Consider the following 6,943-nt stretch of genomic DNA (forward strand, 5'->3'; position numbering starts at 1 on the left):
CGCCGCCGTCCGCATAGCAACAGGTGCGGGTGCGCGCGCTCCTCGTCTTCCTTGGCAACGGGGAGAGATGGGCGCGCGCTGCCTGGCCGCTGACATGGCACATACCCACGTGGGGGATTGGCCAGGAATCTCCTCGTCTTCCTTGACAACGGGGGGAGATGGGCGCGCGCTGCCTGGCCGCTGACATGGCACATACCCACGTGGGGGATTGGCCAAGAATCGGGCGTGAGAAGGGCTAATGCACCCGCTTAAAGGAGTACTGACACGAAATTTCAAAGCTGAGATCCGCTCTAGCAATCAAGTACAACGACAACACAAATAGCTAGTGTCTGTGAATAAATGCATCTTTCTTTCTTTGTAGTTGTGTGTGTGTGTGTGATCTCTCTTTCGCGAACATTACCGAACCGCGCAAATTCAACTCGTGCATTCGCACTTTCACATTCTTCCCCTCGGGGAAATGCGGGGAATTTTTTCGTTGACGTGACGGTGCCGTGACGGAGAAGGTGACGGCTGTGTGAATGAGGGCTTACACGTGCATTGCCAATGGTGACGTCGCAAAGTGTGAAACGGGGTTAGTGGAACTTGTGTGCGTAATTTATAAAACAAGCTCAAAGCACGTATACGTGTAAATGTAAGACTGCATTGTGCGGGAACTTATAGCACGTGCTTCAAAAATGCACGCAGTTTAACTGTTTAGCTTGAGAGGATTATTAAGCAGGCACTCATTTCCCTACAACTGCTAGGAATACTTGTTGCAGTTTAGATTTATAGCCAAAAGACTTTTCACTATTCGTGCTGATAAAGCAGCGCTAAGCACGAGGAGAAGAAAAGAGCAGACAATTACATGCGAGGAAAGGTGTTTTGTCACAGTACGACAGTTCATCAAGCGCCGTTTCATCCAAGCTGTTACGTTGAACGCCGTTTTATCGAAACAGAAGGCCACTGTTTCATCGAAAATTTCCGTGTACTATGGGCGCATGAAAATTTTTTGACAATTCTTTTAATAGCTCTGTGGGTACTTTCAGACCATACGTAGCACGTAATGAAATCAATTGAAACAAACTTAGATGAGTTAAAGGAGTACTGATACAAAATTTCAAAGACGGGATAATTATTTAAAAGGCTTTCATTGTATACGGAGATACCTCCCAGCAAGTTTCAACAGAAGCCAACATATTTTAAATCCATTAATCTTTGCGCGCACGAGAAAGCTCAGATCGGATACCCTTTCGCAATCGGCATCAGCATGACGCCATCTGCTCCCCCTGGCCCCCCAAACTGCCGACGTGAGGGCCACCGTGACGTGGCCAACGTGCTGGCTGTGGTTGACGCGCGCTATTCCGCCGTGTGTATCAACGTCACGGGTTTGGGACTGCGTCATGCTGCCCGCGCGCGTGGAGATGGTGGATACCACGGGCGTTCTGGGCGCGCGCGTCCATACCAGCAGTGGTGGAACGAGAACGGTGACGTCACAAGCACCTTCTTGTCATGGCGGCTGCCTCGGGGATCGTATTGACAAAACCGAAACTGGGACGAATAAACGAGCCTGTAATTAATTATTTACGCCGCGACGGGCCGACCTTCTACTGTGCCCTTCTTAATTAAAGTGGGCTTGTAGGCACCTATAACGGCAAAGAAAACGTAACACAAAAATTTCTTGTCAGTGCTCTTTAAAGAAACTGCCAATATCGCCGGCACCCGCCTTTCCACATTTGTGGCCTCTGGTTTTATTTTGTCTTCAGTGCGTCAGTGTTGCTGCAGGCGAGTTAGGAAACGGCTGAAACCTGGATGCGACATTCACAAAGTGACTGTGACAGTGGTGACAGCTCTCTACGGCACTGTTCCCCGTGGCTGCCCTGCATATCAGTGGCTGGGTAAGCCACAACGTGGATGTACGAATAACGTTCATAAAAAAAAAAAACGATTCTTGCCCATATCATCCGCTATTTTTCCGCATGTGGGGCTTTTTCTTCGCCAAGAGTGCACTTCAGCGACTGGTGACACCTCTAGCATAGGCTGCGTGCATCATGCGGTTCGTGAACGCCGCGTAGGCCGCTCACCGAGCCATGCATGCGATGTGACTCAGCCACGAGTTCCCGCCAAACGCCAGCGCATCCCGGCTACACCACCCAGTTTTTTACGTCGATTTGTGTTATTGAACTGTATAACAATATTAGCCCTGAAAATTGCTGCTTTAGGCGTAGCGAAGTTCACATGCGTGTACCGCCAGGCGACATTCCGTCGAAGTAATTGGTACATGTCCCCGGCCATTTCTAACCAATAGGACACAGCTAAAATGTTTAGATCAGTGGGCTTTGGAGGAAAAAGGGATCTCGCGCTCCAAATCACCTTTTGCATTATGTCCTGCGTGTCCTTATCCTGTCGTCCCTTCGATGACAGAGGCCGATGAAACGTCTTCAGTGAAATGGCATTCGATGAGAACATTTTCGATGAAACAGTACACAAAACGGCGTTCCATGAAGTGTCCGGAACCAGTTCTGTCACCATGGTTAACCAACTTCCCTATGCTACATTTACATACGCAAACAGAGGCGTAACATCGGTATTACAGGTGCGATAGGCTAAAAAATGGCTGTGGCGTAGCTCGGCTAGGCCTGGTTATGAAAACGAAACCGCAGTTTGCCAACCGAACGATATATCTAGTCGAACGTTTCGTACTGTGAACACTCACTACCGCCTGCTACCGCCGTTTTGTCAGTTTCCAAAGCCGTCGTCGAAGTAGAAGGTGAGGCGTCCGTAGCCGCATCTAATTCTTCTCGCTGTCGTCTTTCTGCATTCTTTTCCCGACGCTTAGCTCGCCGAAGTTCACGTTTTTTACTCGTTTTAGCCTGCCTCTTTGCGCGCTCGTACCCACGCCTCAACTCATTAGCAAGCCGAGCGAAATCTGCACGACGGTACTACGCAGCTTGTCGGTTTCGCCAGTGGGCCGCGCACATAACTTCGGCACAGATGGACCAGAGTCCTCACTCCCTCCTTCAGTTCACGCCAGATTTGGAATTCACTCCAAAACTCGTAGTTCTGCCCACTGGGCGACTGAGGCTGAAAAGCGGGATTCTCTTAGTCGACTGAAAAAATTGTGGTTGATCTGTCTTTCAGGGGATCAGTAAAACACGAAAGTGAAAGGTGCCTTCACAGGAGCAGTTGAATGTTGAAGGAACCTCCATGTGCGAAGGGTTCGCGAGCCTGACCCCGCCAAACGAAGTGACGCCGACACGCAAGAAAGAGAAATAACGGGCTCGGGACAACAAAACCAAAAATGACATGCACAGAAACAGCAGCTTGAAACACATAACGGTCGTGGGAAAAACGCGAAAGCGAAGGGTGCCTCAATTCACGCGCGTCCCCGTACACGAAGGCGCTGGCATGGAGGTGCCAACTGTCGGCGCTCATTAGCGTCGTGATGCGCTACTTCGCTTCGCCTCTCCTAGACGGCAGCACCATCTTAATAAGTCAGGGAAGGATATGAGGCGCGTTTGTAAAGCTGTTGACGTCCGAGTTCATAGCTCATTTGGAAAAACGCCTCGTACCTCCTGTTGCAGCGAGAGGCTAGTAAGTCCGTGGGCTCGAATCCGGGAGACGCCGCGTCAATGGCACTTTTTCTGGTGACGTCTTTTCCGTGACGGAGATGACGTCAGTGAGATCTTGGTGCACCCCGGCATAAAACACTTTCGTGTAAAAAAAACATTGAGTGTTCCAGACGAACCAGTAGATGGCGCTGCGTGCGTATATGAAGCGCTCGGCTTAAAGGGACAGACAACCGATTTTTGTCGAGTATATATTCTCTATCCCAAATGAAAGGGCATCACTTAAAGCACCTTGACGAGAAGCGGTTTTGCTGATAACGCCCTACAACTTTTTGAATCGAATTTTTTTACCTACGAGCCGTATGTGTCCCTCCCAAAACTAATGCTGGCAACCATGACATAGAGTAGCTAGGCAACATACTTTTGTCTGTATGCGAAATAAAAAAACAATATTTAAAAACTTGTTCCCAGCTAAAAAAAGTTTGAATTGCAGGCTTTCCTGTTCCTCTGTGTGTTTTTTTAATGCAACAGTCTATTTTGCACGAATGCGCCATCTGTTGGGATAGACGATAGGTAGAATCCGGAATTCACGTTTTGGAGGCGGGAAGTTCGATTCTCCCCGGGCGCGACGTTTCTTTTTTTTTTTTTTTTAAGCTGCCGTTGGCGTATTTGGAAACTGAAATCAAATATTTTCGCAGAACAAACGCCTCTGCCTCAGGCAGAGTCGTCAAAGCTCCTTCACTGGGTCTGTTTACTGAACGCTGCCGTTGATTCTGGGCATGGAGGCTCAGTTAGCCACACTGAGAGCAACCCAGCGGCGGCGGGCGGCGTGTCTAAAAAAATTTCAAAATAACGCTAAAAAATACATATAAAATTTAAGTTTGTACAAATACTTGTGTTAAAAGGTTTCCAAGACGTAAATAAACATTTAGGCAGTTACAGTAGCTGCTAGGTTTGCAGGTCACGTGACAGGGACACATATAGTAGTGCCAAGTTTCGACACTACGAACCGCCACCCTTCCGTTTTCAGGAAGTTTGCTGCCAAATTAAAATTATTTCCGCTAGTTTGTTTAGAAATTGCTTGTGGTTACCGGGCTATATAAAACGCTGGCTTTCATATGGGCTAGAGAACATATACGCGACAAAAATCGGTTGTCTGTCCCTTTAACAGAATCTCGTGTGCTGCTAAGATTAGAGCTAGATCGCTTTTTATTTGGTGTTGGAAATAAGCGCTCTGTGGGGCCCCATTCTCGGCTTCATAAATTCACCGTGAACTGTGAATTCGCCCGAAGCCTTGTCTGATTGGCTTTCAGTTCTGGTCACGTGCTTCCCGCTGACAAAGCGGCTGTGTGTGCTTTTGTGATTCGGACGCTTCATGACGTTCAGTAGCCTCAGTTTTAAAGATTGCCTTATTTCTTTCTACTGAAAGCGCATAATTCTTCTCCGGAAATGAACAACTAGACGAAATGCAGCAGGCATCAACGTGACTTGAAAGTCACGCATTCCCTGTCTTATTAACAGTTGACGGGTACGTTTACGTCACACATTGGCAACTTCAACCTGTGTAAAAGTGATGTGATGTTGCGTAACAGCTTACAAATGGCGGCTGCAGTCGCTGTGCAATAGGGCAAATAATTTCTCTTACCGATAATACCCGTGAATTCCCAGTGAATTTGCAGTTTAGCACGGCGCACGGTTTAAAACTGTTTTCTAGCGAAAGAAATAATTGTTTTGACTGTTTCCAAGTCACCGATAAAGGACCTAAAAATAACGTACCGTATTTTGTTTTTGTTTGAAAATAAAATACCGATTATTTGTTCGGCGTAACAGCAACATCAGAGAGCAGTACAAGCCTTTCCACTACAAAGAACACAACCCACGGTATTTGTCCACACTCTTCCTAAAAAGTTTGTGGGTCACATGATCGAATTCGAGAAAAAAAAAAACACAAAGAAAAGTGACTGTTTTATTCGTTACTGTGCGGATTGAGTTCGACGAATGAGTGAATTGGCGGCATCAGTGCGCTCTTATCAGGCGTGGCGTTTCGCTGTCGATCCTTACTGCGTCCTGCAACAGATGGTCATGCATGGCCGTCTTTTTCGGTAGTCAAGCCATAAACTGTAACACAGCAGCAGTCGATAGCGTGGCGGTGGTGACGGCCAGGAAGGTGATAACGTAGCAAAGCTCGCATTGAAGCAGAGAGCTCAACTAATTAATTTACTGAAAGAGATTGGAGTCAATAAATAGATACGGCAGAAAGATTGTGTGATGTTATTTGCTGATAGGAGTCTGACACGAAATTTTTGTTACATTTTTTTCGCGGCTATAGGTGCCTACGAGTTCACTAATCATAGAATGGGCACATTACATTGTTAGACGAAACATAGGTAACTTACAGCTCCGTTTATTCGTGCCAGTTCCGGTTTTGGTGAAGCGAACACCGAGACAGCCGCTATGACAGGAAGGCGCATTTGCGTCACTATTCTCGTCGCACCACAGCTGCTGCCAGTCTCGGCGCGCGCGCGCGCGAGCCAGAACGGACTGACCGGCCGTAGCCGCACGTGACGTCAGTCCCAAAAACTTTGACGTGATGCACAAGGCAGAAAAGCTCGCGCCAACAGCACCACGGGGGCCCTGACGTCGGCCGTTTGGGTCGAAGCGCTGATGACGTGATGAGCTTTGTCGATGGCGCCAATAAATTTTCTTGTGCGCGCAAGGGTTAAAATTGGTTTAAAATATATTCTACAGAACGGCTATGGTTTAAACTTCCAAGGAAGCTTTGTGCGTATCTGAGCTTTGAAATTTCGTGTCAGTACTCCTTTAACGCTGGCTTTTGGACGAACCGTGACAACGTTACTTGATCGCTTTGTGGTGTTGTCGTCAATATTAACCTTAAAATTGTATCGCTCTTTTTTCTAGCCTCAGCTGCCGTCGTAAATTTGATAAGGCATGCCAACTGTTTTTATATCTTTTATGGACACTATTTGATAGCGTGACCGCAATCTTTATAAGCTAAGCGTCAAATTACACTGCATGTCGTTACAGCTAGTTATACGTGCACACGTCAATAATTGCTTACGCAAAAAACAAGGCGAATTCACGGCGAGCAAGGAGTTTGTGAAGTCGAGAATGCCTGCGTCGACAGAACGTGCCATTTCTTAAAGGTTAGTTATGGGCTGGCAACCTGCTTATTGATTGGATGGCGGCAGATCGCGGGAGTTCGGTAAGGGACACGAGGTAGCTCGTATTTGAAAGGGACAGACAACCGATTTCTGTCGAGTAAGTGTCCTCTAGCTCATGACAGCGTTCTATATACTGGGGTAACCACAAGTAATTTATAAACAAATTGGCAGAAATAATTTTAATTTGGCCCTAAACTTTCCAAAATATGGAAGGTG

Source organism: Haemaphysalis longicornis, unplaced genomic scaffold (assembly GCF_048455015.1).
Source record: "Haemaphysalis longicornis isolate Haplotype H1 unplaced genomic scaffold, Haemaphysalis longicornis Haplotype H1 scaffold_6, whole genome shotgun sequence".
Taxonomy (NCBI): Eukaryota; Metazoa; Arthropoda; class Arachnida; order Ixodida; family Ixodidae; genus Haemaphysalis; species Haemaphysalis longicornis.